The sequence below is a fragment of the Chaetodon trifascialis genome, chromosome 5 (assembly GCF_039877785.1).
Source record: "Chaetodon trifascialis isolate fChaTrf1 chromosome 5, fChaTrf1.hap1, whole genome shotgun sequence".
NCBI lineage: Eukaryota > Metazoa > Chordata > Actinopteri > Chaetodontiformes > Chaetodontidae > Chaetodon > Chaetodon trifascialis.
Window position 1 is genome coordinate 7,762,669 of NC_092060.1, and position 14,471 is coordinate 7,777,139.

Sequence of the window (14,471 nt, forward strand, 5' to 3'; positions counted from 1 at the left end):
CAGCTAGCTAGAAAATATCACACAAGCAGATGATTGAATGCAAGCGAGCACAGAGTGGACAGCTGGCTCTCACAGGCCGCCACAGCCAGACCCCGCAGCGCCTCTTTACCAGCGCGTTTGTATGCAGGCTGACAGCAGTGAAGCGGTCATAAAGTTGTATTAGATAAAAGTGACAATATAATAACACAAGTTGGTTAAAATTACAGCCTGGTTACATCAACGCTGGTTACGAGTGACATCTTGGGTGGGTGAATTCTTTTGAGTTGCACCTCCAGTGACAGAGCGGCGCCATGAGGCTTGAGGTTTTGCAGGGCAACTGACTCCTTCTGCTGCCGTTTCAACGTTTTCTGGCACCACTATGGTTAAAGGAGCGTTACTGATTTTTTTTTTTTTTCCCAGAATGAGCTCAAAATACAACATAGAACCACTATCACATAAAACCGAGAGGGCCAACCTTTCAGCAACAGCTGCCTCTTCACACATGAACATTAGCGATCGTTTGGGGTTGTTTCTGGCCACTTGATGAGTGTAAGCCCAAAATTCACAGTTTTTAGCTCTGCTTTTTTTCCACTAACTCCTCAAAAATAGCTGGCTCTTGAGCTGCTGAATGCTCCACTATGTTTACCAGCTAGTCTCTAACTGCGTCTGCTGTTTAGTGTTTGGTGGGTTTATCAGAGCTTTTACCACCAACTAACTGCTGCAGCTGCAAAATGATATTAATGACAGCAGCAAGAGTGAACCGAAACAATAGTTACAGGCTGTAAACCCAAAAGAACATCGTAGGAGCGACACTTTTCACATCACAGTTGTGAATTAAGGTATTTCGCTCATTGCTCATATAAAAGTATTGATTGCAGCAGCTTTAAAGTTTGTTATAAAGTTAAACCGCAGAATGTATACAAGGCTCAATGATGCAGTTCCTGTGACCTTTTGAAAGTCCAGCACGAGTACGAGGGGCAAGAAAACTAAATCAAAGTGAGACTTTTTTTTTTTTTTTTTTTGAGGAAGTTTAAATAGCAGAGGAGATTGCATGTTTCAGAGGGGAAAGAGGTATTTCTCGAAAAGACCAGGTGAGAGCAGCTGGAGTGATATATTGGTAAACTAGCGCACGCATAAATTCAAGAGAAAAAAGGGACAGATAGTCCAATGGAGTAATATCACAGTGATATCAGACACAGATATAGACACAAAGTCCTCACTGATTGAAAAAGCTGAAATGTAAGTGAGAATAAAATGAGATGCAAATAGGGAGGCAGTTGGGGAGACTGAGAAGAAAACCTATGGAGCAAATAACTACTTATTTCCGTCTATCAAGCTCTCACTGGGTGTTTTCACATCGAAACTTTCTCACCAAAGACAAGTCAGACAAGGACATTGCTCGCCAAACACAAACTTTATCGACAAACGTCCACCCTTCTTGATAAAGACGGGCAGAACTACAGCGTAGACAGACGAGCAAAGACAGAGGGAAAACAGAGTGCAAGGACATCCACCAACAACAACAATCCGACTGCCACAGGGGCATGAGAAGAAGAATAGGAACGCACAGATACAAGCCCCTTCTCATCTGTCTGACTCTGTGAACCTACTCGCCTCTTCCTGCCCCCCCCTTCTCTGATATTCACTCATCTTCATCTTCTTCTTCCCTCCTCTCACTGTCTCTTCATGCATCACTCTCGCTCTCCCTTATCTTGTTTTTGGTGTCTTTCTCTCTATGTAATGTCCCTTTCTCTGACGCCCCATTCTTCTGTCATTTCTTACGTTTCATCTTATTTGCCGGCTGCATCCACTAAAAATGACATGGATATGTTGTCCGGACACCAAACGGTGCCCTCACCAGTTACTTGTCACCTCTGTGCAGTAGCTGTGCGGAGCAGATGTCATCAGATGATTTTTAAACGTCAGCCACAACACTCTGCAGTTTGTGGGTGCAAGAGGCTCTCTGCTTCATGTCCCATTTGCCAAGCCTCATTCCTTTCACCCAGCAGCCAGACTTGCTATGCTTTATCTCTGTGACCCTGCCTAAGAGGCTGAGAGTTTACCCACTGCCATCTCAAATTGTCCATAGCCAAAATTTGTGAAAAACTTTCACTGTCAACATATTGCGGAGTTTCACAAATTGATCTTAACTCAAGGTTTGCTTACTATTTTTTGCCACTAATCTCAACTGCCTTTGTAAGGACAACAGATGGACTCCCACTGGAAGGCTTCTTGGTGATTCCTGTTGATTCATGGTGTCCATTCTAGCCTGGATTCGGGTTTCCTTTGTTTCCCTGCAATAGTCCTTTTCCATTATGGTATCTTGACATATCACAGTAGGAAAATCACAGATGTAAATAATGATGATGGCTGAATTTCATTTAGCTGCTTCGGTTTCAGAATCAGTTATTATAGTAGCTGTGGAATAGAGGACGCTAACTCTAGTCTCATTTTCAATTCGTGTATAAAAAAAAACAACCTGAGTGGAAAAGCTTAAAAGTTGGAAAAAGTCGAAATCGGAAGGTTTTTGAAGTTGCATTGATTAAATGAGAATGCGGCAAAGAGCAAATAAACCCTGACATACATGAAGCATGTGGAGCGATGAGGAGGTCAGATTATCTTCTGTTCTATATTATTTCCCACCATTTGAGGTTTGGCTGGTGCAAATTGTGTCTCCAATAGCCTACATGCCAAAGTATCATACTTGAGGAAAATGGGGCAGCACTTGGGACGGCCAATAGATTTGCCACATCCATCTTCTGGAAACGCCCCTCACCGGCACTGTTTTGATGATCTAATCTTGTTTCCCCCAATGGTATAATGGCACATAACTGGAGAATTGGCAGCACCTACTGCTTATCCCAACGACATAACAACTCCTAATATGGAAACTCTTGTAATTTCTCATTTTCTTTTGCAGATGTATTGAAATTCAGTAATTGTACTAAAGTTGGATGGAAAGCTGACTAATGATGGCTTCTGAAGTATTTGGCAAAGCTAATTAGCAGTACAGTATATAAATGTATTTTTTAGAAGACAGGGTTACTTTGTGTGAACCTGACAGTCCTTAAGGCAGTTTTGATGGATTTCTACCTTCTCTGTCCTTCACATTTGTCTCTTAAACCCCCCCAATCTTTTGATGAAATATTTCAAGCTTCTCTTTTATTCTCCATCATCTTTTCTTCTTTCACATCTTCCATCTGTCCTTCAATCTTTTCTTCCATCTCCTTCCCTCCATCCCTTTTTTGGTTGAAAAAAGAAAATCACACCGCACAACACAAAAGAGCCACCAGGGAAACGTATTGAAACTCAGTTAAAAGCAAAGGGGACACAACCTTGTTGGAACACAGAAAAATGCGGGACAAGGGCTCACCAGGTGAGTGTAACACATACCCACACTCTCACACACACACACACACACACACACACACACACACACACACACTCCAAGACACACTCAAATATGCAGACAAAGCTAAGAAGAAAGTACGAGCCCATAACTTAGGCGAGTGAGCGTTTGTGTGAATGTGTGTGTGCTGACTGCAATGTAATAGGTGTGTTCTTGTATGATGAGTTGAATAAGAGGAAGTGAGAAAATGATAGACTGAAATGGTACAAGATAAAAAGCAAAAGACGTACACACAGAGAGACAGATGTAGACAATAACAAGCCAGTGGTGTCTGTGACTCTTCGGGGAGATGCCATAATGTGTTTTTCTACTTGCCTCCATCGTTCATCTTTTCATCCCTCCTTCTTCTTTTTTTCCTCCACTAGAGTCTGACTGTGGCCCCTGAGTGGATATGAAACCGTCAACAACTTGTCATGGACCCATACACCTTTTGTTCAGCTGTCAGTGCGCGCACGCACACACACACACACAAAAACTGACTCGATCAGTGACTCACTTACTCACACAAATGCGCACATCTTCACATTTATCTCCCACTTTCTTCCATATGAACGCACCAACGCAACCAGAACAAATGACCTTCTCCGTTAAATACACACATGTAACATGTCAAACAGTCGTTGTCATACACACACACACACACACACACACGATATCCAGCTTGTGGTTACTTCTGGATGCTGAATTTGTCTTGTATGTATGTATTGTACAGTATGGACATGGACATGCTCTGTCTATAGACTGTGGTTAGACTGAGCAGTCTCATTGTATGTAACTACTGCTTTTAGTTACATACAATGAGACTGCAAATATATTATATTTGTTAAGGTTCAATATTTTTTTGTTTTGTTTTGTTTTAGCTGATTTTCATTAAAAAGCACCTGGACTAGAAATATTTTCACTTGCATTTTATGGCCCATACATGCAAAAAATGTGTTTGCTCGAAGATGCTGAACAGACTTTACCATCTCAAACCAGGTTCTTAACATGGTTTACCATTGTGGTACCTCATGACTTTTACTAGTTTCATACTGTAACCTTGATTTTGAACTGCTGCCATGTTTCAGAAGGACAGATGACTATTGACTTCAGTTTGGGGTCTCAGTGACCCCAGCTGTAAAACATGGTTAAACACAATGGTTTTTCATCTGTTCTATACCTGTAACTAGTGCTAAGTAAGTCTATTACTGCTAATGGAGTTTTATGACAGGTTGTTCACTGTCCCAAACCAGTAACATCTCGCTGCATTTCTGTGTCTGTTAATGGATTTTCAGCAAACAATAGGAATGTAAACGCATTCATGCGTAGCCCAAATAACATATGAAGCACTTATTTATTTGGTGTATCAACAATGCATTATGGTAATATGGTATCAATGTGCAGGCACAGTTTGCAGTGAACAGAAGGGTTACCATTAAGATTTCTTCGTGTTGGATTTTTATAAGGTCAGAAGAAAAGAAAAATATATATAAGAAAGAAATGTTTTGTTTTCCATTTACTCCGAATTCTACTCATTACCATTTTTACATACAGCAGTATGGTCAGTGGGGCCCCAGCCAGACAAAGTAAAGTCAGTGGCAACAGAATGGAAGGTAAGGAAAGGTAAATTTATATGTATATATATATATATATATATATATATATATATATACACCTACTCGCCTCCTACTCGTATATTTCATACCCACAAGTAAGCCAAAGTACTTTACAGAGTACACGGACAAAAGCACAAGAAATAAATTATAAGACACTGAAAATAAGCATGCAAAAGCACAAAGCAAAAAACAATAAAAGCGAACAGGCAAAAGCACACAGTCAAAACAATAAAACAAACTGTCAGATAAATCTGATTCAAAAGAAAATGAATGAAAAAAAATGGTAAACACATACGTCTTTCTTTAGCTTGGATCTGAAAGTAGTCAGCATTGTCTCAAGTCTCAGTTCTTCTGGGAATTGGTTCCATGTTTGAACAGCATAGAAGCTAAAGGCAGTGTCACCATATTTAGTTTTGACTCTGGAGACAACCAGTAATCCAGATCAGGCCGACCTGAGAGGTCTGCAAGGTCAGGAGATCTGATACCTTTCTTGGACCTAAACCGTTCAGTGATTTATGAACAAGCAATATAATTTTGAAGTTGATTCTGTGGGGAATAAACAGCCAATGTAGTAATCTGAGAACAGGAGATGTATTGATCAGCAGCACTCTGGATCAACTGAATGTGTCTGATTGCTGTCTTATACAGACCTGTGAACAGTCCATTACAATAGTCCAGCCTGCTGGAGATAAAAACAAGTCTCACGACTGTGGCTACTGAATTTTGGTCTGACACCAGGACGACACTGAGGTTCCTACCTTGATTTTTAGTCTTCAAGGACAGACTCTTAAGGCAGGCACTCTTTCTTCATTGGTCTTTCTTCAGTTTTGTCCTCACTTAACTTAAGAAAATTTTGGAACATCCAGCAAATAATATGTTTACACTGTACTGAACATATTATTTGCTGGATGTTCCAAAATTTTCAACATCAACAAATTTTCAATAGATCTATCGGACAGTGCTGTAAACTTTACAGCACTGTCCGATAGATCTACTGAACTGACACATATATTTGTGTGTCATCTGCATACATGAGACATTAAACCATACAGTTCAGAATAATTTTAGTTCATGGGAGTACGTACAGATTAGTTTGACCAGAGGTCAAACTCGATGCTTACTTGCAACCACGTTATTGGGAAATGCTCAGATTTACAGCCACGAATTGATACAAAATAGTCTCTGTCTTGATGATAAGACCTGAACAGCTGATCAGCTGTTTCAAATGCAGCAGTAAGGTCCAGGTCTAAGGTCAAGGTTTGGCCTGTGGGGTGTTCCTGCACGGTGCCCTTTGCTTACCAGAAGCAATTTTGACAGTAACTTCATCAATATAGCTCAGATTTTGGAATCAAAATTGTGAAATTGAAGATCAGCTGACATTGAGAGAGAGGAAAGTATCATGGAGATTACTTCCATGGCTTTTATTGTGAGTAGGTTCTTTTACGTGCTAAGAGAGTCTAAAGTTTTGAGGGTTGACAGTTCGGTTTGATAATTGTGCAAACTCAGCTGAATAAGCCCCCGTTCTATCTCTGATCAGGACAGGGATTTTCAACATCACATGATCCAGGTTGGTCTCATATCGAGCAGTGGCTTGTAAGGCACAGTCAATGGGATAAAATGTAGAATTATGTTTTTTAAATGAAAGACAATTAATTGAAAAATTTACACTGTCAAGGGTAAGCAAGCTTATTTGTTGACAATACCATTTTAATGTTCAATTTTGGTTTTGTATTATTCATTTAGCAATCAATTATCACATTTGCTGAATTCAGAGAAATCACTGGATGTTCCTTTCTTAAAGCGAGCCCTGTGGGATTTCCTGCTCCAGTTGCACTGCCCTTACCTCTTAACTCTTAACTCTTATCTCTTCCACCTGCTATCACCTTTTCTTTGTACCCCTACATGTCCTGCAATCTTCCAGGCAAAACCTGGAAACCTGACCTGTTTCTCAAATGTGCCACTTATTTTTTTCTTCTGCAGCATTAACGGGGAAATTTCTGAGCATCAGGTGTTTTCTTTTTATTTGTACCTCTCCTCTTTTCTCCTAGTCTGACTCTCCCAGCTCTGTGAGAGTAGTAGTACTAGCAGTGGCAATATGGAGAACAAAGCTTTGCCCAAACATCTTGGTTTCACTAATACCATCTTTGGGGTGCTGCTGAAGATTCCTTTACCAGTGTCACTAATAAGTGGGTTAGGTTGTGATGCAATACTTTACAACAATGTCACCCAGTAGCTGCAGATCAGCATGCTATTCTCAATATTAAAACTAATACCCTGCTCATAATCAATGCACAATGCATTAACCATCAAAACATGGCTGAGTCTACAGTAAGTGGTGTTCATTCTAAGGGTCACAAGGAGCTTTCAGGGTGATTTGTGGGGGATTTTATGTCAACATCAAAAACATGGAAGGGCCGGGAACTTATCCCTAATACACTTAATCAATAAATGGACTTATGACGTGTTGTGGGACATACATTATGCAAACATAACTGTTTTCATGTCACCCATGCAAATATTCTTTTCTGGGGTCAGAGGCACCATATGCACCGCACAGCTCAAGGATGTGAAATTATTTGAGATAAGGTTAGCTGGTGAGAATACAGAGATTGTGAAGAGGAGGATATCATCTAACAAGTTAGCAGACATCTTAATGTCAGCGCATTTCTTCATCACTTTCATTCATCTGCCTCATTGCATGCATTGCATGTGCCAATCCTTCCCATCAAATTCTGTTTTTTCAGTGATGACAAAGGTCAATCTCAAGAGTCTTCACAGTTTCAAACAATCTAAATTAGATGCGTTGCAAGGACAAATGTGCTTTGAGTTTGAGTGCCCAACAAGCAGCTTCCACAAGACCACATTCAGACAGAGACAGTGTTATGCAGGCACGGGTGAGTGAGCATAGAACAGACTCACTTCTGCTCATGACTGACTGACCCAAATCCTGCCATGAATTCTGGCCTCTGAGTTTCTTTATGAGCATGACACGTAGATAGGTAAAAACTAAGTATTTACCAACTAGCTTTGAACAAATTGCACATTTGTGTATAGCAAGAATGAAACTTCACTGTATCTCTTCAACAAATACATGCTTACCACTAATACATGCTCATATATGCTAACCAAGCAGTCTACTGCTCCACAAATGATTAATTTTGAATATCATTTTGACACATGAGCCCATGTAATGTGATTAAAAAAAACACTGAAATAACTAAAACAATACAGTTAATCTTGTGATTTCATCTCCAAAAAAATACTGCCTCCTTGCAGGGAGATGTCTGAGCCTCATCATGACTGTTCAAGGTGATGTGCAGCATTTGGATGCTCTCCAATGAAATTAATGGGAAGAGTATCACCTGCATGCAAAATTGGGCCTTGGTGTATGCGCTGCATGTAATTTGAAAGTGTAAAGTCGTGTTATTTGTGCACAGAATGGAACAGAAAAACAACTGTCGAGGTTGTTTCCACAGCCTAAAATGAGTTGAGTGCATTTGCATTCTTTGGTAAGTGACATCTAGGCTCTATTTTCGACTCCGCCGACGGAAGGCAGGCGCACGGCGCACTTGGTATTTTGGTAAGCCGAGGCGTACAGAGGTGCGCCAGGATGGGCGTTGCGGCGCAGTAGGGGGAGGTGTCAGCATAATCAGCTGGCGCAGTTGGATTTTTGGCCCATTTCGGTCTGCACCGGTGGGGCAAAAAATGCGCTGAAAGCTCGCCACCCCAGACGTGGTCAACTCTGTGCACCAGTGGTGCACCGCCGGGCAAGTGGATTTTCATAAACAGGCGGAGTCGTGCGCTCACATCACCAATACCTCACAGTCAGGTTTCCACAGTGTCTGGCATTTCACTGCGATCAATAATTAGCAACAGCAACGATTCAATGCAACTATCTGAGTCAGCACATACAGTCAGACCTAAATTTATGTATTTTGATCAGTATCTCATCTGACCACATCGCTAGCGCGTTCGGCACGAGTAATGGTCACTCAACCTGACTGAATGTACACAGGTGAAACAGGGATGTGAACTAATCAATTAACGTCGCTGTGCCAACCAGAAACAGCCGTGGCATCCTACAGAGCATATATACTGCATCTATCTCAGAGCACTCGAGAGACAGAGAGAGACAGACACATGGAAAAAACGTAAGTGATGATCGTTGTCCGCTATTACCCACGTCATTTCATTCCAAATACAAATGTAATCATTGTAATGCTTAACGTTATCTACAAAGATGGAGTACATCATTGCTTTGAGGAGGAGGAGGAGGAGGAGGAGGAGGAGGAGGAGGAGGAGGAGGCCGAGGATTTACCATCTAAGGACCTCATATTTAGACATGAGTGACGTCAGTCTCCTCCTGGGAGAAGTTTAGGCGTCGGACACTTTCCTGCGTGGGCTCAGTCATCCTCTAAGCTTGCCATGCGCCTCGCCAGCGGCGTTTTTAAAGGTGAGGTGAGGAGCTGGTGCGATTGGTGAAGATTTGACTCGGCTGTGTCAAACCCACTCCACGCCTTCTCCCCTCCCTCTTTCCAAGTTGCACCGCTGGGTGGGACTGAGATGAGAAGGGGGAGGAAATGCGCCGGCGGCGCAGTGCACGAAAATACCGAAGTCTGCGCCGCCACACCCCATCGGCGAAGCGGACCTGACCTTGCTGCTGCCTGCTCGTGCCAGCGGCGGAGTCGAAAATAGAGCCCCTTGTGTGAATAATAACCTCTCTCTTTCCCAGAAGTAAAGGCAGGAGCAACTTGATGTTATATTGACACAAAACCTCCTTGACGGTTGCTCAAAGTTTAGCAGTTAATATTGATTTATTTTAACCTTGAAGGCAATCATTTCACTAAGTCATTTCTGTTTCCTTAACGAAACCATACTTTGAAAGACAGATTCAGATTTTTCCACTGTGATCATCCCTCCTCAGTTCTGACCTTTAAGGGATACCTTCTTCACATGGTTATTCAAAAGCACGTCCTGATGGAGTTCCAGGCAAGCTTTAGATGTGGTGCAATCGATTTTAAATCAGTGCAACATGAGCAGGCGATAATAGACACTAAGTTTCCCAGGGTCTCATGAACTGAAGTAAACACACATGCGAGTGAGTTGAAAGGGTTTGGAGTTGAACGAAAAATTTAAGCTTATCCCAGCACAAGAAAGAGCTGGAGTTCCTGATGAGTTTGTTGTGAGAGCAGTCGGAGGCTGAGCTGCCACACAAACACAAATGATCAGGACTGTTAGTTAGCTTACAGCTAATCACCGTACTGTCATTATGTTGGTTGTTTTGGCTGAATAATCAAACAGCACAAACAGTGGTCAAATTTCTGTGAATGATAAATAAAATAAATAAATTCACTTCACTTTGCCTGAACATGTGTTCTGGCTGCTCTGATTTCTGCCACTGTGTTTCCTCAGGGCTGGAGCGTGGCAGGGGCGGGGCTGATCTCGTCTGAGGTGAGCAGCGGCTGGACACACCTGTTTCTAATTGGGCTCATCAGGACTCTGCCTTTTTAAGCTGGCTTCTCCCACTACTCTGGTGCCAGATGTCTGGTGTTTCTATTGAGTGTTGCATTGCTGAAGGATATGTACAGGACAAAACATCAACAATAAGCCTACATTCTGCAGAAAGGACAAAGACACCTATTTTGATTTGGCTAAAACAGAAAGTGCTGAAGATTCATAAGCTTTGACTGAGCTAGAGAAACAGTCATATGGGCAACACTGGAAGACAATCTTGCTAGCTTAAATGCTCCTACTTCTCTCAACCCTCCTCACAATCTTACCTTCTAGCATCATCTCACTTGCTCTTTTTCAGTGCACTTTTCCTCATCTCTCCTCACCCACTGTCTATTCTCTGCACCTGGCAATTTCTGAACTCAATTCCTGTTCTCCTCTTGCTCCTTTAAAAAACATCAGATTTTTTTAGGGATTGTACCAGAGGAGCCATTTTTTAATGTGAAAAACATTTCTAGAAAAGATCTATATGGTATCATTCCCAAATGATGATCTTTCTGACGCTGATTCTTCATGCAGCTTTAGGCAGTGGTCTTCAGTTGCAGCCCTGAAAAATGAGATTCATTGGTTTTAGGTGGTTTTCATTTCAAATTGAGGACCAAGATTTTTACCACTGCAATAAAACACCGTTAATGAAACAAAACATTCTACATCAGTACATTTAAAAAGATCCTGCCACTTTAAACTCATTCATAAATCAGAGGGGTCTTTGAGCTCTTATGAGTTCTATGGAAATCCAGAAGAGACACTTACTTGGGGCAGTCATATTCAAGGCCGACATCCTGCTGCTTTTCCCTCTTGTGGTTAATGAGCCATGACTATTGGAGGGTCACGAACCTGCAGAGCACCGGCAATTCAGGACTTCCACTGAGACCATGTTAGGGCCATGGACCCTTAACTGATAAGGTCTGATTACATGGACCCTACAAGGGAAGACTTCTGTTGTTGATTTATTACTTAATATGAAGTCTGGATTCCTGTGTGTGTGTGTGTGTTTCTTATTCTTATGGCATTATGGCCTCAGTCCTGAGTGCATGGGGAGAGAGAAATCTCCTCACAATCGCACCTTTTCAGGTGGTAAGAAATGGTGTCAGCATACAGCAGCGTACTTCACTTCTCAGCAAAGTTTAATCATATGTTTTTTTCTGAACTGAAAACATTTGCATTTCACAAACCAAATTGAGATACAAATAAAATGCCATACACACATTGTATGAATGTAATTAGATTTACTTCAGTCTTAACTATAACCACTATTTTTAAGCGAGATTCATTCCAAATTCTTTTTGTGCTTGTGCTCATTTTTTCTTGCCTCCGTCAACCAAATCTCCACTGCTGTCTCTGTGTCTCTGTCCCCTCTTTTGATCTCCTCTTTCTTTTCATCTCACCTCATCTCCTCCATCTTCTGTGGACTCTCAGCTTGTCTCTCTTTTCTCTCCCATTCACCTGCTCCATGTCTCTTCCAATTGTGTCATCTTTTATTTTCATCTCGACCCATCTCTGTTCCCACTGAAAAAAAGAGTCTATTTAAAGTGATTTAGTCTGGGAGTGAGTCAGTCATATTCTCACCGGTACATTCAGGCTCCTGTGCTTCAACAGTGAAAAGGTGGGTGTTAAAAGTGAATGAGTAACACTACCTCAGTAACTATCATCATTCCCTTGAGCATAGAACTAGCCTTCCATCTGCTACTCTGCTGGTGCTGTTTAGAGGTCAAAAACAGAAAAGTGTGCATGCGTTAAGCAACTCTCAAAGTTGGATGTGTGTGACGCCATGAGTTTGAAGCAGGGTTGAAAACACTAGTGGAAAAAAAAAATGAAGGTTTTAAATTTAAATGAGATGTTTTGGGTTGATGTGGAGGACCAAAAAAAAAGGAGGGGCCTGTGGAATGAGAAAGAAACTGACATGAGCCCAAACCACCAATAACGTCAAACAGTTAAAGAAAGAATGAAAGATCCCTCTGCTGCATAAAAGGCTTCAGAGCAAAGGAGAAAACCGACATAGAATGAATCACTAACTGGTCGGAAGGCCAAAGACAACTGTGATAGAGGGGTTGATAGAAAGCAACAATAGACCGATCAAACTGGGGCCTATGCCTCCTGCAAAACTTTACAAGCCCCCTGCTGAGCAGTAAGACAGATAGAGGAAGAGAAAGACAGTTGCATTTAGTGAATAAAGGAATGATTGATGGACTGATTCCATGAAGGATGTAGGTCACTGTGATGATGGCGGTGGTGGTGCTGACTTTGAATTCCTGAGCTCCAGGCTTACTGTTTCTATCTGTCACCTGCAACCTTTTCAGCTTACTATTCCTCACTGCGGTATTTGAAACTTGTCTGCTGACCAAGTAGCGCAGAATATGCCCACCTCTTCCGATAAATTCTTCACAACATAAGCATCCTGCAGTTTCACCAGGGGAAAGCTTTTATTGTGAAGCAGCAATGGCAGGAAAGATTTGGTCGGTAATAGCAGGAGCTTAACACAGGTCCAACACGGCTGAAAGTGATCAGTCAACAAGCGGATATCTGAAAGTACTAACAGGAGTGAAACTAAACTCCAAACCACAGAAGAAGAAGCCACCAAGAGATGAACACAGAGAGACGTTTAGAACAGAGCTTGCTCTCATGTCTCCAGCACAGACACACTTGAGTTTAGCCACTGAGGGGAAGAGGTATCAAGCCTTGAAACGTTCATTCATCAAATAGTGAGAAGAGGGGGGAAGAAAAGGGGGAGAAAAAAGGCATCCATTATCACTCCTGTGGCAGTTTAACAACATACTACAGGATATAAAGAAAAACAAGTCATTTCTGTGCTTTTCAGGAGGAGGACATGTCCACAGGAGCGCTGGATCAAATCCATCTCCGGCAAGGTTTATTACACAGAATAAAGGCGCTGCGCTGCCTGTGTTAACATGAATTTATTCAAGATATTGACTTAGGTATAAGACTTCAAAAATGCAGTTAACTTTTACTACATTAGTATTAAAAACATCCATAGTCTAGACTATTGTAAGGGGTATATTTAGGACGCAATCACAGTACCACCAGAACACAGGAATAGCTTGTAGCAACTTTAATTGCAGACTTGGCAGAAACAGATGAGTAACAGTGAAGTTCAGTGATCAGTTTGGAGTTTCTCAGTGGAATACAGATACTCTGGAAATGCTTGGTGAACCAAACATCAAATAGTCACAGACAGGCAAAGATGGGGAATGAATCTCAGCTGTGTGATCAGGATGGTGGGCAGGTGGGTGTGGCTGGCAGGGGAGTGAAAGTGGAAAGATACTGACTGAGCAGGTGAACAGATGAAGGAAAATGGCAGCAGGTAAGAGACTCAGTATGCTGTGACAGATTCTATACTTACACCAGCCATAAGATTCTTTATGCAAGTTTCTGATTCAGTATTTCACTGATGCAAGTTTTCTGCTTTGTGTTCCCCTGAAGAATAAACTTGTTTATTCTCCTGCTGTCTTGGTTTCATCTGGGTGGTGTTTAAAGCTTTTAAGGGTTTCCTCTTACACAGTCCATTGATCAGTCATGTGACTTGGAGCTGGATCACCATATAGACACCATTTACACATTTTCCTTTAATGATAATAAAGGATGATGATGTTATTTTGCATCCACCCTCCTTATGACTGTTTGATGGGCTGTATGTAAGGAATACAGATGCAGCACTGACACTAACCTGATAAATGCAACCCAAAATGTTTGTAGTGGAGAACAAAATGTTTTAATTGTGATGGATTTGCACTGAAGCCCACCATGGTTTGCACCTCGCTGTGTGTAATTAATTAAAAACTAACTACAGAAATGAACATGAACTCAGACAGCATTGATATCAAAATTGTTTTATTGTCTTACATTCTGGAGCAGATGAAACAGAACTAATGTTAAGGAGTCTCCTTGTGCGATGGATGTTTTTGTTTCGATAACTGACTCATTACGTCATCTCTAATGCAAAAATACCCAAAATACCC